This window comes from Tupaia chinensis, unplaced genomic scaffold, assembly GCF_000334495.1.
Source record: "Tupaia chinensis unplaced genomic scaffold, TupChi_1.0 Scaffold000528_1, whole genome shotgun sequence".
NCBI lineage: Eukaryota > Metazoa > Chordata > Mammalia > Scandentia > Tupaiidae > Tupaia > Tupaia belangeri.
In genome coordinates this window covers 2,388,266-2,405,660 of record NW_006160041.1, presented here as the reverse complement: position 1 = coordinate 2,405,660, position 17,395 = coordinate 2,388,266, and the positions used below count along the sequence as shown (strand labels likewise).

The 17,395-nt window shown below is 46.9% G+C and overlaps 1 pseudogene; it reads left to right on the top strand.

Annotated features, from left to right (window-relative positions):
- Positions 1-133, top strand: part of LOC102487732 (PQ-loop repeat-containing protein 1 pseudogene) — an 808-nt pseudogene extending 675 nt beyond the window's left edge.
- Positions 134-17,395: the final 17,262 nt, after the last annotated feature.

Below are 17,395 nucleotides of genomic sequence, written 5' to 3'. Positions count from 1 at the left end.
GCAGCTCTCCGTGTGCAGCCTGGTGCGGGGGCTGGTGGAGCTGGCCATTCTCGGCCAGGCCTACACCTTTGCCTGCCATGCCCAGAAGCCAGTGCCCCATGAGAGGCACCCTGCCATTGCCAAGGCCCTCTGAGGATCCAGAGGGCCAGAACCAGTGACCCTGGCCACAGCACTGGTGGGTTACCTGTCCTCCCTGCTAGGGGAAGGCGCCCTGCGATCCCTGAAAGTGGGCAGGTTGGGTGCAGGGAGGGAGGTGTCTAGGTGGTGGTCTTGACTGGCCTTGCCCTGCGGAGACTCTCAGGTGGGATGCTCAGCTGATGGCTGTGGTCACACCATGTGGATACGTAGTGAAAGCAGGGTTTGCACCCACGGCTGGGGTTCAGTGTTTTTAACGTAATTGAAAAGCAATTGTCTTCTCCCACTTTCTCCCCAAAACAACCACCTGAACCTGAAATATGTTTGAAAGCACGAGAAGGCAAACTTGAGGTCACCAAAGGGATCTCACCTGCCTTAGCCCACAGGCTACCTCCCTGCCTGTTGGGCCCCTCATGGGGGCCCAGTAGAGAGGAGACCTGAGTCCTAGGAAGAGCCTGCCAACTCAGCCTGATGCCACTGGACACCCTCTCTAGACATGGCAGCCTCTGCTAGCTAGGACCACTTAGAGAGCAGGGTCTAAGCCCGGGGACCAGAGTGTAGAGCATGGTAGGTCTTGGCCAGGGTTGGCCTCCGGAACTTCAGAGTAGCTGCCTCAGGCCAGCCCTTATCCAGCTTTGGGGTCTGGATGCCCCTTTTGCTGTGTGCTGGCCTCTCCCTGGGAGATGGTGGTGAGGACAGTAGGCAGGTCACGTCCTGCATGGCTGGATACTGGCCAGAGTGAGCTGGGGGCACTCAGAGTCAGAGCTGAGTCCCAGGAAGATGGCAGGCATTAGGGACTCTCAGAACAAAGCGCTTGGGTGGCGGGAAGGCCGAGGGACTGGTCAACGCTGTGTAAACATAACAGCCAGCCCCCTGAGCAGCTCCACCTGCAGATTCCCACAGTTCTGGGCATGGCATACCCCCTCTCGTCCCTAACCCCAGCCCCTCACTGCCTTGACACCTGCCTTCCAGGAAAGAGGCCCTGTTCCCAGCTGCTGCCACCTGGGTTTGCTATTGTCCTTGTTCTGCTTCCCCCATTTCAGTCGGCACGCCTGCTCCGCAGTTCATAGCTGACCCTAGCTGGCTCCCAGGCTCAGAGTGTTCTAGATGTTTCTGGGGGCTCCTTCAGGCATCTCCCCTGCTGGGTGGATGGGTGTTGCCTGCGGTCAGGGCTGGAGCCCCACAACCAGCAGGAGAGGATACTCAAAGCTGGTTCCTCCAAGAGTTCCTCAGGAAAGCTCTGAATGTCTGAGTAAGGCTCTCACTTAGCTCTTTGGTGTGTCAGATGCTTTGAAAATGCTTATTTCTTAAAAATGAAAGGAGACATCTGTATTGGTAACTGCCTCCAAATTGAGCAGTCACCAATTGCAGGCACGGTGATGCAATGAGTGTACCTACACAGTGACTTTGAATCTATAAGCTTCCAGATCAAAACAATAAATAAATAACCTATTATGTATATTCCTATATAAAAATCTACTGTCAGGGGGAGGGCCCAGCAAGTGACATGGTGATTAAGGTGCTGGACTCCCACATGGCCAACTGCAGTTCAAGTCCCGGACCTGGTAGCTTGCTCTCTCATTTTCTATCTCTCTGTGTCTCTCTTTCTCTGGTCAAATTAAAGAATAATAATGATAATAAAAGGAAAACAAATAAAATAAATTATTTTCTTTAAAAAAAAAATCTACTGTGGGGGCTAGCAGGTGACGTGGTGGTTAAGGTGCTGGACTCCCACATGGCTGACCATGATTCGAGTCCTGGACCTACCAACTTGCTTTCTCACTTTCTCTCACTTTTCTTTCTCTTTCTCTTTCTGCCTCTCTCTAGTGAGTGTGTGTGCCCTATAGCACATTTTTTAAATAATAAATAAAATTAAATAGGTAATTATTTTTAAAAATCTGCTATGTAAAAACTAAAAACTATTTTTTGTTTGTGCACACGAATGTTTGTAAATGCATAAGGGAGAAGGACACGTGCAAGTGTAAGAGTAGGGAGGAAAGAGATTGGGAGGTAGTGGCATTTTCTTTCTTTTTTTAAAGAATTATTTTATTTAACTTTATTTATCTATTTATTTATTTATTTAAGTTTGATCAGAAAGGGAGTGAGAGTGAGAGCAGGAGAGAAAGAGAAAGTGAGAAAGCAAGCTGCCAGGTCCAGGACTCGAACCACAGCCGGCCATGTGGGAGTTCAGTGCCCCCAATCACCATGCCACCTGCCAACCCTAGTAATGGCATTTTCTACTTTATGCACTCTTATGTTGCCTGATTTTGATGAGAATATATTCACACATTACTTATACAAATATTTTAGTTTGTTTTTTTTTTTTTTTAATTCTGCATGGGCAAACCTTATAAAGAATCACATACAGTGGGACCAGCGGATGGCATAATGGTTATGTCACTAGACTCCCATGTAGTCGATGCAGTTCGGGTCTCAGACCTAGTGGCTTAAACTCATGCCAGACACACGTGCATGTGTATGTGTGTGCACCAAAAATCCCGAGAAGTGACTTGGAGGAGAAGGGATTGCGGCATGGCCATCTCTTCTGGGGGGTGATTTCTTGCTTTCTGTCTCTCTCTGTCTGTCTGATGAACACACGCACCCTATAGCAAAAATCTCTTTTAAAAAAAAATCACATATTAAAATAAAAACATGGAAAAAACATATCCTTCTCCAAACTCTCAGAAAATTTTGTTACCAGTAAGATTTTGTGTTACTGGGACCAGCAGTTGGTGTAATGGTTATGTCGCTGGACTCCCACATAGTTGACCGCTATTCGAGTTCTGGACCCAGCGGCTTAAACTCATGCCGGGCGCATGTGCGTGTGTGCCCAAGCTCCCGAGAGGAGAATGGAGGAGGAGGGATTGGTGCATGGCCATACCCCCTGGGGGGTGATTTCTCGCTTTCTATCTCTCTGTCTCTCTCTGTCCTTTCTGGGGAGTGCACGCGCCCTATAGCAAAAACCTCTCCAAAAAAAAAAAAAAGATTTTGTGTTACTGGTTAAATGATGCCAAAGCAGCTGTTTCTGTCTGTTGCCACAAAGGCTCCAGTTCTGGTCTCTAGGTTGTTTCTCACAGGCTGGCTGGGGACAGTACGACTAGACATCCGCAGGCGAGAGCACCAGCCTGGTTTTTGACTATTCGATACTCAGGTACCTTACTTTGCAGGTACCTTACTTTGCAAGTAAGGTACCCCAAGGTACTCTTGCCCAGAATCTTTCATCTGCCTCCCCCATGAAAATGCCAAGCCTTGAGCCAGCCAGTGACATGGTGGCAAAAGCCACTATATCCCACATGACCAACTGCATGGTTCGAGTCCCAGACCTGGTGGCTTGAAACTCACACAGGGCATGTGTGCATGCATGCCCAAAATCTCAGGAGGCAAATGGAGAAGACGGGATTGCATTGTGGCCTTTTCTGCCCCCCCCCCAGGGGGGTGATTTCTCACTCTTTCTGTTTCTCTGTCTCTCTCTGATGAGTGCACATGTCCTGTGGCAAAAATCTAAAAAGGAAGGAAGGAAGGAACGCCGGGAGGGAGGGAAAGAAAGGAAATACCAAGCTTGGGCTTTGGTCACCAAGGTAGTAGACAGTCAACATTAAGCTTGAGCCAACTCGTGAGGGCCACAGTCCTCGCTTAGAGAGGCTTACTGTATTCTCCAGGCAGCTGGCTGCGCTGATGGCATTGCCGTCCACAGGGCCTGGAGGTGCTTTCCGGCTCTGTGATGATGGCATGAGGAAGGTAAAGCTGGCTGGTCTGGGCACACTCAGGGGGACTGCGCACGGGCACATTTCCTGGACGCACCTTGCATTCCCTTTCCTTGTTAGCTATTAACTGTCCTGTCCCCAAAAGTGAGACTACACCTGTGAGCGTGGCCCCGGTGGCTGTCTGCTTCCCCACATTCCCATCACCCGTAACAGCCCCTCCTGGAGCCGTCGGATATTGGGCCCACAGGTTTTGCTGCCTTATTTTTCAAAGGGCTCAGCAGAAAGTCCGGGCTCAACGACAGGAAAGCGTGAACAGACTCCCCGTCTTGTATTTCTGACTGGAAGCTTTTCCGCAGTCTCTCAGACAGTCATGCTGCGTCTGTCATTAGACCACCCCTTCCTGCCTTTGGAGAGGTCACGTAGTGAGAGCGTTGCCGAAGGGGGAAAGGAGACATCGGAGTTGATGCTGTCGGTCGGGCGTCAAGTCCGTTATTTATTCCCCCAGTACCCGCGAGCAGCTCTGACAGGAGTCACTGTGTTAGGTAAAGTGACAGACATTGCTTCTGCCCTCAGGTCCTGTAGTGAGTGGGGAAAACACCTGGGTGTCAGGCAGTTTCCATCAAGTATGCCGAGGCAGGACAAGTACGGGTGTGGCAGGAGGACATTTAACCCGGACAGGGAGGGTTAGGCACAGCTTCCTGTGGGAGGGAACACGGGAGCTGACGAAGAGCTACTCAGCTTCGCTCCCTTCCGTTTGGCTAAAGGCCACTCACCTTCTCTGTTTCATTGCTCTCCTGGGAACGAAAGCATCTGGAAATTTTTGAGGACTTCTTAACCTTAATCGTTTCTGACTATGACTCACCTTGAGAGACTCATTTATTTTGTTCATAGCACTTAGCACTACTTTTCTGTTCATCTTTTATTTTTTTCAAAGAAGTATTCTTTTATTTTATTTTACTTTATTTTGTTTATAGTTTGTTATAGGACACATAGCTCACTGGAAACAGAGAAAGAGGGAAAATGAGAAAGCACCACTCAACACCACCAGGTTACAGCACAATTTCTTCTCCATTTTTCCTTTCAGGGTTATTTTGGACACATACACACACACACACACACACACACACACACACACACACACATACACCTAGTGTGTTTTTTTAAGCCACTGGGTCCAGGACTCCAACCGCGGTATTGGCAATGGGGGATTTAGCCACCTTGACCTCCATGCCACCTGCTAGCACCTTGTTCAGTCTTACTGCCTAGATCCTCCAAAGAAAAAAATCTGCTAAGGGCAGGCTTTTTCAGTCTTATCCAGGGCTATTTCCTGATACCTAGAATAGTGTGGTATGTCCTCGTACATAGTAGGTGCTCAATAAAATATTGTTGAATGATCGAAGAACTGTTTTCAATGAAGGAAGAATGGTTTCCTTTCATTCCCTTAAGGCAACATTGTATCTCACACTGGGACCAGCAGTTGGTGTAATGGCTACGTCGCTGGACTCCCATGTAGTCGACTGAGGTTCGAGTCCTGGACCCAGTGGCTTAAACTCACGCCGGGCACATGTGTGTGCGTGCCCAAGATCCCGAGAGGAGAATAGAGGAGAAGGGATTGCAGCGTGGCCATCCCCCTGGAGGGGGATTGCTCGCTTTCTATCTCTCTGTCTCTCTCTGTCTTTCTGGCTAGCACACATGCCCTATAGCAAAAAACTCTCCAAAAAAAAAAAAATGTATCTCACAAAAGTCTTTGTCACATAACTGGCTGTGGAGAGAGTGGCAGCATTCTGCATTTGTATGTATCCAAACAGCATTTTTCTTAGGGATTCACTACTTCTCCTAAGTGGCAATGTGGCTAAAGAGGCACATCTAACCTCACCAGCCAAACCTCATCCAAGTACGCCTCGTGTTTAATCAGTGACCATTTCACTATAAGACTCAAACCTATTAAACTACAGAAAAACAACTGAGGGCAGGAAGTGCAGCCAAGCCTCCCTGGAACTAGAATGAGAAAGACAGCAGCTGCCATCTTCTCCGCCCCCACCTCCTCCTCTGGGGTCTGCCCTTCCTTCTGTGCTCCGCTCTGTTGATGTTACTTGTAAAGGGCGGCCCCTAGCTGGCACCTTTAGTCCCTGACTTTCCAGGTCGGTTGTGGATAGATCACTCCACACTGCTGGGCATTCTTTGAATGAGTTTTCTACCCATAAACCAGTCCCCTGAGGCCAGGGAGGCAGGGACACTTTATGGTACAGAGGACTTAATTCTTCAAAACTGAACGAAAGACAATGGATGGATGGGAAGAAAAGGACTGGTGGCACTCTGTGGACCTGCATTGTCTAAATGTCCTAGAATGGAGGGCTGGAGGGCATTAACTCCACGTCCCTGGACCAGGAGATGACAGAAGTGGAGCCCGTCCAGTCCCCTTCACCAGAGGCTCCTCCAGGCCCTCCCACAAACAAAACCCACCAGTGGCCCTGCATCATCTCCCCCGCTTGTCACCTCCTGGCTTTGTTGAAAGGCTGGAGATGAGGGTGAGGCATCTGGTGCCCCCACAGTCCCATTGCTTTGGAGATCAGAGTCAATCGAGGTGCTTTCAGCCAGAAAAATATAATTTAAGGGCTCGGCATCTGGCTGGGGGCAGAGAGCTGTGTTGCCATGGCAATGCCTCGCTTCATTTAACAGCAGCATATCCCTGAGTTTGGTCACATCCACACTCGGGCTCATATAGCACCCTGTCACAGCCCCCACGACACACACACACACACACACACACCTTTGGCAGAACCCCTCTGTAGGGTGCAGGGCCCATTCCCTGTACTCTCTTCCCATCACAGACACCCACATTCCCTCAGGCCCTTTCCTGCAGGGATATTCCCACAGGAAATTCAGAACGCTCTTGGAGAGCAAACCCCCTTTACCAGGCCCAAACCACGCAGAGGCCAACACACAGCCATCGCTCCATCCCCCTGCATAAATCCCCTTGGCATGTCATCTCCAACCTCTAACAATGCCTAGGAGGTCAGCGAAGAGGGAGAGGAACAGTGTGGCTGCCGGTGACAAATAATTGTCTGTTTTCTTGAGAGAAAGGGGTCAGCCCTATGTCCTATGTCAGTATGGAAAGTATCCCACTTACATTTTTAACTGTATGTGGTTATATACATTTGGAGATAGGGTGCCAAGGGCCACAACCCTGCAGTCATTATCCAAATGCCCCTAGACCCCTACTGTCATCCTGTTTCTGCTCCTCTGGAACCCGGGGAGTGGAGGATAGGATGGCTAGAGCGGGAAGACGTGAAGGCACAAGGATATTCACTGCAGTTCTATTTCTAGTAGGGAAGATCGCCGCAGTGTCCATTACCAGGGAACAAATCCATGGTGCAGCATCTATGCAGTGACATGCCCTGTGGTGGTTTCACAGCTACGTAACCCTGGGCCAGCTCGGTGGCGCAGCAGTAATGCACTGCTCAGGCACGGCTGCATCCGTACAGAAGGTTGGGGTTCCATTTCATGTCCTACCTGTACCTGCCCACAGTGTGCACCGTGATCGTGGCTGTCTGGAAATGCTGCAGGGGAGTCACAGCCTGGGACCCTGCTGAGGGTGCTTGTTTTTCCCCTTCTCTCTCACCCTCACATGTGTGCATGTTCTTTCTCTCTGTCTCTTACTCTGATGAAAAAAAGAAAAATCCTTTGGGGGCCGGCAGGTGGTGTGGTGGTTAAGGGGACTGGACTCAGCACAAAGCTTCTCATTTTTTTGTCAATTAAATATACTTTTACTTTACTTTTTCCTTCCCTTTTCCCCTCCCTCCCTTACATAGTAAATTTTTTACACATTTTATTGATTCACAAAAGATCTTTTTTTGGAGAGTTTTTGTTTTGTTTTTGTTTTGTTTTGTTTTGTTTTGCTATAGGGTGTGTGCGCTCGCCAGAAAGACAGAGACATAGAGATAGAAAGCGAGAAATCACCCCCCAGGGGGGATAGCCATGCTGCAATCCCTTCTCCTCCATTCTCCTCTGGGGATCTCGCACATGTGCCCGGCATGAGTTTAAGCCACCGGATCCAGGACTCAAACCGCGGTCGACTACATGGGAGTCCAGCGACATAGCCATTACACTAACTGCTGGTCCCAATTCACAAAAGATCTTAATTAAACTAAAAATATGGACAAAGCTAAAATCTAGTGACGAGTGCACTGTAATTTTCTTCTGAAACATTTTTTTTCTCTCTCCATTCCTCCTTTTACTAAAAAGAGGTATAAACTAAATTTTTTCCAAAAAAAGATAAGTTCAGCCTCAATTTGGTCTGTTATTTGCACAGAGCTCCATAAGAGTTCAATTTCTGATGAATGCAACAGATACTGTTGTATTATTGAACTTACGTAAATAACCGTTCTGCCACAAAATAAGAATGCTCACAAATATTTTCCAATTGCAGAGAGGTCAGGAAGAGAGAAAAGTTTATGTTTCAATTTTTAAAATTCTCAAATTGCTGAGCTTATTAACAATTTAAAAGAAAATAAAAATTTCTAAATTTGTGAGACAAAGCATGGAAAAAATCAGTAATGTTTTAGTCAAAAGTCATAGAATTCTATTTCACTGGGTCAGTCTCCTGTAATTAATCTCTCTTTTGCTGAATTGGCAGTGTTACTATGGTCTGATCTTTCTGTTTAAGTCTTGGAGGTTAACATTCAACATTATTTTTGATATTTCCAGACTTGTCCCTGCTATTAAGTTGGCCATTATCTTGGATGTTTTTTGTTCTCTTATTTCTGTTTGTCTTTAGTTTTCCTGGTATAGCACTCCCTTCAGAACTTGTTGGAAAACTGGTCAGGTGTTGGTACATTCTTTCAGGTTTTGTTTATCTGAGAATGTTTCGGGCTTTTCTTCTCATATGAAGGATAAATTTTGCCAGATACAGTATTATAGGTTAAAGTTGTTTTTCATTATCACTTTGAATATATTGTTGCATTGTTTCCAACAAGAGGTCCGATATTAGCCTGATGGGATATCCTTTGAAAGTAACTTGACGTTTCTCTCTTGCAAATCTTTGGTCTTGTCTGCGTTTTTGGTCAATCTGGCTATGATGTGTCTTGGAAAAGATCATCTTGGGTTGATTCTATGTGCCGTCCTTTGTATTTCTTGCAAGATCAGATCCTGAAGAGTTTTCCAGAGAGTCACTCCATCTCCCTTTTCAAGTCCATTTGGAGTTGGTCGCCATGGAATATCAGGGCCCCTGATAAAGGAGGATCCAAGAGAACCGCCTCTTTCTATTCCAGGCCCTTCCATCCCAGCAGGTCTCCTCTGCTGACTGGGTGACTGAAGGGGCCACACTGGTTGGCTTCCTGGTCAAGGAACCAGAAATGTTGCAGAACAGACCGCTGAGAAAACAAGCACCACTCAGAGTATGAGAACTCAGGTTTATTTTGCCAACGGACCCAGAGGAGTGCATACTCCAAATTCTGGACCTACGGGAGTGATTTCTTACTTACCCTTTCTCTCTGTGTCTCTCTGGCAAGTGCACCTGCCCTCTGGCAAATTTTTAAAAATTAAATAGGTTCCAGCTAGATGGTTTGGTGGTTAAGGCTGCTGGGTACCACATGGCCAACTGCATGGTCTAAGTCCCAACCTGACCACTTGAAAGACATGCCAGGCACATTTGTGAACATGCCAGGCACATTTGTGAACATGCCCAAAACCCCGAAAGGAGAGTGGAGGAGAAAGGATTATGGTGTGGCCACCCCCTGCCCCAGAGGGGTGCTTTTTAACTTTCTCTTTCTCTGTCTTACTCCTCCCAATCTCTCTCCACAGGTCTAGCTGGACCTGTTTTATTTTTTAAAATTTGCCAGAGGGCAGGTGCACTTGCCAGAGAGACACAAAGAGAGAGAGAGAGAGGGTAAGTAAGAAATCACTCCCGTAGGTCCAGAATTTGGAGTATACACTCCTCTGGGCCCATTGGCAAAACAAACTTGGGTTCTCATACTGAGTGGTGTTTGTTTTCTCAGCGGTCTGTTTCTGCAACATTTCTGGTTCCCTGACCAGGAAGCCAACCAGTGTGGCCCCTTCAGTCACCCAGTCAGCAGAGGAGACCTGCTGGGATGGAAGGGACCTGTAGCAAATTTTAAAAATAAATAAATAAAAAGAAGAGTTGTGTAATCCATCTGTATTCACATGACAATACGTCAGTAAGGGCCAGCCAGTGATGTGGCGGTTAAGGTGGCTGGATCCCATGCGGCCAGCTGCATGCTTTGAGTTCTGGATCCAGTGATTTGTCAAGCATGCTGGATGCACGTGCACATATGCACAAAAATCTCCAAAGGAAGGAGAGATAGAGAAGGGATTGGGGCATGGCCATCCCCCATGAGGGAGGCTTTCTCACTTTCTCCCCCCCAAGCCCACCCATGATACATGCACCCTCTGGCAATTTTTTTTTTTAAAGCAAAGAAAATATGTCAGTAAGTAAAGTATGTATGATCCCACTTCTGGTTTCTTTGTCTTGTTTTGATTTTTGCCATAAGGCACATGCACGTTCCAAAAAGAGAGAGAGTGAGAGAAATCACTCAGAGGGCATGGCCATGACACTATCCCTTCTCTATTTTCCTCCTGGAGTGGAAAATCACGCCCAGTGTGATTTTCAACCCACCACGTCCGGAACTCAAACCATGATTGGCTATGTGGGAGTCTAGCCCCTTCACAACCTGTTGCTCCTCCCCCCCCCATTTACGTTTTTTAGCTTTTTGTAGTTATATACACTTGGATATTAATATTGTGTAGAAAAAACACTGAGAAGAGTGAGATCAATAGAGGAGAGATGGATCCTGTTTCTATATTATCTTTTGCAGCATAATAAAGCACCTTCATACTAAGTGATTTAACTCAATAACCCGGGCTAGCCCAATAGCCTAATGATTGACAGAGTTGGATCCCACATGACCGACTTGAAAAGCATGCTGGGTACATGGATGTGAGCACACACACCCAAAATCCCGACAGGATGGGAGAGAGAAGAGATTGTGGTGTGACCACACCCCATTCCCCTACAGTCTGTCTCTGGTAGTGCAAGCACCCTTAGGCAAATTTTAAAACAGTTACCTATTAGTTGTGATTCTATGGGTTGACTACACAGCTTCTCTGCTAGATTCCCCTGAAACCACTGATGCAGTTGTATTCGTTTGGTGCCAGCTGTCACGGGGCTGCCTCAGTCATGCAATGGCCTCTCGTCATCCCATAGGCTAAACTGACCTTTAAAAAAAATTATTTATTTATTTTTATTTATTCTGGGGCCACAGGTGGCATCATGGTTAAGGACACTGGACTCCCACATGGCCAACTCCCACATGGCCGACCCCGGCTCCCGGCCCAGAACACGCCATGGCCGACCACGGCTCGAGTCCCAGACCTGGTGGCTTGCTTTTTCACTTTCCCTTTCTTTCTCTGGTCAAACTAAAATAAATAAATAAATTAATTAATTAATTAAGTAAGTAAGTAAGTAAAATTAATTTTATTTTATTTACTCTTATTTTTTAAGGAATTATTTAGTTTTATTTATTATTATCATTATTCTTCAGTTTGCTACAGGGCACACATCCTCACCAGAGAGAGAGAGGGAAAGTAAGAAAGCAGGTCCAAGACTTGAAATGTGGTCGGCCATGTGGGAGTCCAGTGCCTTAACCACCATGCCACCTGCTGGCCCCTGACTGACATCTATGGTGTCCCAGAGCAGCATTCCAAGACAAGGAGAGCAGCAGGCTCCAGATTCCTAAAGGTCGAGGCTCCAGAACTCAGCCACATCATGTCTGTCACATTCTACTGATAGAGCAAGTCCAAAGTCAGTCAAGTGTCAAGGGATAAGGAAGCAGGTTATACCTCCGGGTGATATGAATGCACAGTTACATCACAAATTGAGACGAATCTGTAGCCATTAAACAATCAATCATGAACACCTTTCTCTTTTTACTCTACATAATTCTGTACTTCGTGTTTTTGTATTGATGTAAACTTAAAAATAAAAAAATGAAAAGGTGAATCTAAGAGACATTAAAAAAAAAGAGATGAGATATTTGTTAACACATAATTGAAACAGAAAAGTCAAAGATGACCTTAAGATTACCAGTCTGAAGTACAAAATCATAAAGAACTTTTTTTTTTCCCCCTTAATCAACCATGAGGAAACAGAGACTGGAATATCCCAGAGATGTGACCTCATTGACTGGTGATTTAGTGAGCAAGAAGCATGAATCTTAAAGACCACTAAATCCCCATTCTATAAGAAATTAATACCAAGGCCAGCAGGTGGCATGGTGGTTAGGTGTGCTGGACTCCCACTTGGCCAACCATGGTTCAAGTCCCAGACCTGGCGGCTTGTTTTCTCACTTTCTCTCTCTCACTCACTCTGTCCCTCTCTGGTCAAATTTAAATAAGTAAATAAAGTTAAATGAAATAATTCTTTTTAAAAAAAGAAAGAAATATCATCAACCTCTGAAATATTGGGTCATTGAGAAAGTCATGACGCACTCTTGCATAGGAAAACAGAAAAGTATGTCATGACTTTGCCAACGACGTAACAGCTGTACATATAAGATAGATGAATATGTTAACGCTGAGCTATCAAAATCGGCAACAGGGTTTTTCATTCTCTGCTGGCTCTCTGCCACTGCTTGCTGGACATTAAATAAGTTCTAGAACCAGGCAGCCCTACTGGTGCAGGAGTTAGCATACCGATCTGCAGTATTAGAAGCCACATGGCCAGAGGTGGCTTCCCCATTCTGCCTGAAACTGAGTCAGCCTGAAACACACTGGGCTTGCGCACCTAAGATCCCGACTAGCTAGAGGGCTGAAGGATGGCTCTCCAGGCATGACGAGACCCTGTTGAGGGTGCCTTTCTCCCCCCACCAAATAAATTAAATAAAATTAATAATTAAATTGCAGAACCACATTCCCACCCATAAAATAGAATGATCCTCCCTGATAAGGTCTTGATTTAAAAAAAAAAAAGAAGAAGAAGAAAAAGAAAAGCAACAATTTTTTTTTTTGAGAGGTTTTCACTATAAGGCACGTGCGCATGCCAGACAGACAGAGAGAGACATAGAGACAGAAAGCGAGAAATCACCCCCTAGGCGGGATGGTCACGCCGCAATCCCTTCTCCTCCATTCTCCTCTCGGGATCCTGGGCACGCACGCACACGCACCCGGCGTGAGTTCTAAGCCACTGGGTCCAGGACACAAACCGCGGTCGACTACGTGGGAGTCCAGCAACATAGCCATTACACTAACTGCTGGTTCCCGAAAAGCGATGATTTTACATTTGGACCCTGTGGCTCGAAATCACACTGGGCGTGCATGTGTACATGCCCAACATCCCAAGACTAGAAAGAAGAGAAAAGATTGTGGCATGACTATTACCCCTGGGAAGTGATTTCTCACTTTCTGTCTATCTCCAGTGAGCACACATGCCCTATGGAAAAAATACCTTAAAAAAAAAAAAAAGAAGAAGAAGTAAACAATATCATCAAAGGCTTAGAAAAAGAGGACCGACAAGGAAACTATAAAATACTCTCTCTCTCTCTCTCTTTTTTTCTAGTTGCCAGAAGGTATATGCACTCCCTCGTCTGGCCACGCCTCTCCTATGGGTTCAAGGAAGTGCCTATCCAGAGTCCTGGAGCCCCATGAAGACTGTGCGACTGTGCTCTGGGGCCAGCAGGTGGCGTGGCGGGTAAGGGTGCTCCCACATGGCCGACCATGGTTCAAGTCCTGGACCTGGTGGCTTGCTTTCTCTGTCTGTCTGTCTGTCTGTCTGTCTCTCTGTCTTCTGTGTCTCTCTCTGTGCACACACACTACAGCAAAAAAATCTTTAATAAAATAATAATAAAATAAATACTGTGCACTGAACACCCAGCAACTGACATTCTCTCCCCAAATGGCCCCAAGCCTGTGTCCTGGGCCCAGGCCAGTGCAGGCCTCATCCTCAGGTTCATCTTACCATCCACTGATGCACACACCCCAGGCCCACAGCAGCTCTTTGTGAGAGTGGACAAAGCTTGGCTGTGCAGGCTAGGACTTGGATGTTCACACATATGGTGTGGGACAGAGGCAGGGACAGGAAGAAGAGGCCTAGCTGGAAAGAAAGGATGCACAGAAGTTGATGTTTTCACAGCCCACCTGGGGCATCCATTTCTGCCCACCCTTGCTTCCTTTATAAGGAAGCAAGTCTGCGTCAGCCTGCCAGGAGGGACTGATGTGAGTTGGGATGGGCTTCTCCCCTTGTACTCCTGACACCCAGGACCAGTTGCCCCTCAATAGGCAGGTGTGGTGCCACTTCTGAGCCCAGGCCTCCCTCTAGTGACTAGTTGGGGAACGGCAGCCAGAGGCTCCGTCCTGCTCTCCTGAACCTATTCTTCCAGAACCTACTTTTTCTTAAAAAATTATTTTATTTTAACTTTATTTATTATTATTATTTTCCGATCTGACCAGAGAGAGAGAATCTGCTTTTCAAAATACACATCTGACCCTGTTGTTCTTCAGTTGGAAACCCCAAAGCAAAGAGCGAAACCTCCCAAGACCCCCATCCACTATGCATCTTCAAGGAGAAGGTAAACACCAGTCCCTTAGCCTGTTCATAACTTACCCATTGTCACGCAGAGCACTTAATACACCAGATGTCATGCAAAAAGCCATTCTCAATTTTAAGCCAGCCTACATTTCCAGAGCCACTCAGAGCCAGTTTCTCACACACGCCTCCCTCCACCACCTCTGTAACACACATGCATGCAAACGCACATACACACTGCTATGCACAACAGACACCTCCGTCCACACCTCTGCTTGCCACATAGCACACAGCTCTGCTGAAGAGCCTGCTCTTCAGTGAGCACACCATAGATTTCCCTGCCTCTCTTCTTTTGCTGGCAGTCAGCTCCCCACCTTTGTCCATCAAACAATTATTTATCCCTTCATAGCGTTCCATGTCACAGCTTCTTTGTGGCTTCCTCTGGCCCCCATGGGAGCATTAACAACCACTCACTGGGTTCCCCTAAAAACTTGTATACAGAATAATCACTGGCATTTAATGATAGCATAATCGCTGAGAATTCAATACCAGCCCCTGTGCTGAAGGCCCAATAGACATTATTTCATTTCAACCCCACAGTATTCCTAACATTCAGCTGCTATTGCCATCCCTACTTTACAGACGAGGAAACCGAGGGAAGAGACTGATCATGTGCCAGGATGACGTGGATAGCAAGTGCAAGAGCAGCATGGCGCCAAGTGCCCTCAAGTGACCTCCAAGTCACCTGCTCCACCGGGTCTCTGCACAGGCATCCTTGTTTCCTGCCGTCCTGAGAGCTCCTCCAGGGAGAGGCCTGCTCTTTGGCCTCTCAGTCCCCAGCAAGAAACACGGCAATGCTGTGCCTGTTGTTCGGTAGGCCCTGAATATTATTTCCTGAATTGAATGGCTGACGGGAAAGGGTAACTTTGTTTTGTTCAATTTTTCCCAGGTCCTTTAGGTCTGAACCCCGATTCTCTCTTTCTCTCTCTCTCTCTCTCTCTCCCCCCCTCCCTTTTCTTAAGAGATTTTTGCTATAGGACATGTACACTCGCTGGAGAGACAGAGAGACAGAAAGCAAAAAATCACCACCCCAGGGAGGATGGCCATGCCGCAATCCCCTCTCCTCCAGTCTCTCCGTGGGATTTTGGGCATACACGCACACACGCCTGGCATGAGTTTCAAGTTGCCAGGTCTAGATTCAAACCACAGTTGACCATGTGGGAGTCTAGGACCTTTACTACTATGCCATTTGCTGGTCCCCTGAACCCTGACTCTAAATCTCCCATGTGTGGTTAAATACCTTTTCCTCCTCCTCCACAAAGCCGGTCAGATAACAAGTGAGGACATAGTTTGCAATATAAAGAACACCAGATTAGCTGGGAATAACAAGTAGAGTGCTTGTCTAGCAGGTGACACAGAGGTTAAGGCACTAAATCCCACATGTCCAACTGAGTAGTTCGAGTCCTGTACCCAGCAGCTTAAAAAGCATACCAGTTTTGTGTGCGTGCGTGCATGAAATCCCAAGACAAGAATGGAAGAGAAGGGAATGTGGCCTGGCCATCTTCCCTGGGAAATGATTTCTCACTTTCCCTCTTTGTATCTCTCTCTCACTGTCTCTCGCTAATGAGCACACGTGCCCCACAGTAACCAAAAAAAAAAGAAAGAAAGAAAGAAAGAGAGAGAGAGAGAGAGAAAGGAGGGAAGGAAGAAAGAAATAGGCTGCTGGCATGAGCACCCAAGATCCTGTCTAGCTGGAGAGCTAGGGTAGGGAATTGTGGTTTACAAGACCCTGTGGGGGGCGCTCTCTGTGGAACCCTGTGTAGGGTCCTCGTTCTCTCTTGTTTTCTTTCATAAAAAAAGAAGAAATAGGATGTAAGTTTGGCCTAGTTGTCAAAACACCTGATCCTCAATTTCTTTTTAATTTTTTAATGGCTGAAGGGTGTGTGTGCTTGCCAGAAAGAGAAAGTGAGCAGAGGGAGAAGCAGAAAGCACCTCCTGATGGGGTGTGGTCCTGCTATGTTCCCTCCTCCTCCATCTCGCTGTTCTGTCGACTCTTTGAGCACACATGGCTGGTATGTTTTTCAAGCCATGCGGGTCATCATTTGCACTATGATGGGTCATGTGGGATCCAATTCCCTTAACCACTACACTACAGAGCTGGCCCTTAATTTCATCATCTCTAAGTTAATTCACCCCAAACTGGTCAAACAGAGTTGGTACTGACAACCTACTACTTCCAAGGACCCCAGTGTGTCCCAGAGGGCTGTCCAAGCCCACGCCCATACCCACGGTGCCACTGTCCTCCCTCTCCCCACCCACGTCCTTTCCCGCCGGCTTCCCCCTGCCTCCCTGCCTTTCCCCTAATTTCGGCCGTGTACATCGAAGTACCGCTTTGTGCTTTGTGTCCACCTAGAGTGCTCATGTGGCCAGGCTACAATGTATCTTCCTTTCTTTTTCCCTTTACAATGGAAAACAGGATCTCTTTTTTCCTTCTGATTTTTTTTTTCCTTCTGATTTTGAAAGCAACACAGTCTTGTGAAATAACCAAACTGACATGTTTAAAGTAAGAAGTGAAAGTTCCCAGCCATCCCACTGCAGAAACATAATCACTGATTCCAATCCTACAACATTCCAGATGCGCCTGCATGCATGCTGTGCGTGTTTTCTTTTCCTCTGAATCATGAGTGATTCCTCTCTCTCTGGTCATCTTAGTCCAGCAGCCTAGGTTGAAATGATAATGCTACTGCAAGGTCTTGGTCAAGAGCTACCCAGGTTCATCCCAACGGAATTCTCTAACTTCAGCTAGAGAGGACTAAAAATAGGGGATATTGGAGGCCTACAGATGGCATAGAGGTTAAGACAGCTGGACCCCACATGGCCAATTCCGCAGTTTGAGTCCTGAACTTGGCAGCTTGCAAATCGCTTTGGGTGTGTGCATGTGTGCCCAGAATTCTAAGAGGAGAAGGGATTATGCAGTGGCCATCCCCCTAGGAAATGATTTCTTACTTTCTCTCTTTCC